Source organism: Octopus bimaculoides, chromosome 7 (genome assembly GCF_001194135.2).
Source record: "Octopus bimaculoides isolate UCB-OBI-ISO-001 chromosome 7, ASM119413v2, whole genome shotgun sequence".
Taxonomy (NCBI): Eukaryota; Metazoa; Mollusca; class Cephalopoda; order Octopoda; family Octopodidae; genus Octopus; species Octopus bimaculoides.
Window position 1 is genome coordinate 3,806,936 of NC_068987.1, and position 771 is coordinate 3,807,706.

Sequence of the window (771 nt, forward strand, 5' to 3'; positions counted from 1 at the left end):
CCCAAGGTGCTACTCAGTGGGACTGAACCCAGAACCATGTGGTTGGTAAGTAAGCCACTTACCGCACAGCCTATATATTCTCTCTCTGTTTATTTTCTCGTGTTCCTTTCTGTTGAAGAGCATAGGCTTAAAATGTAAAAGTCTTTCTCAATATTGTTTCAAATTTTGGCACAAGGCCAGCAATTTAGGGGGGTGTTAAGTCATTTACATTAACCCCAGTACTCAACTGGTATTGGGTCATCCCATAAATAATGCTGTTTTTTATACCTCTTTTATTTTTCAAAATTAAGATAAACAAAGTTCTTTTTTAATCTAAAATGCACCCTCCTTCATTTTCTACAATGCTCTTCCATCTACCTGGTAGAATTGCAAGGCCCCTCTTCTAATATTCACTTGTCCATGACAAAAGATACACCGCCAATACTATTCTGACCTCCTCTACAGAATTCATATTTTTTCCATCCAAATGATTTTGAAGACTGTGGAACAAATGATAATCAGATGGGGGTGTAGTGAAAAAGACTTATAGAACGGTTGGTCTATTACTGGCATTTAGTCACCATTTTTGGAAAGTTATGTGAACTTTTCAAGTTGGGCTGTACAGATCAGAAGGACTGTATGGACGAATCAACGTCAGGGGTCACCAATTGTAAGGGAAACTGTGTGAACAGGCTCGCGTTGGCTGTACAAATCAGAAGAGCTGTATGAACGAATCAACGTCGGGGGTCACCAATTGTAAGGGACGACCGTGCGAACTCAAAAAGAAGAAAT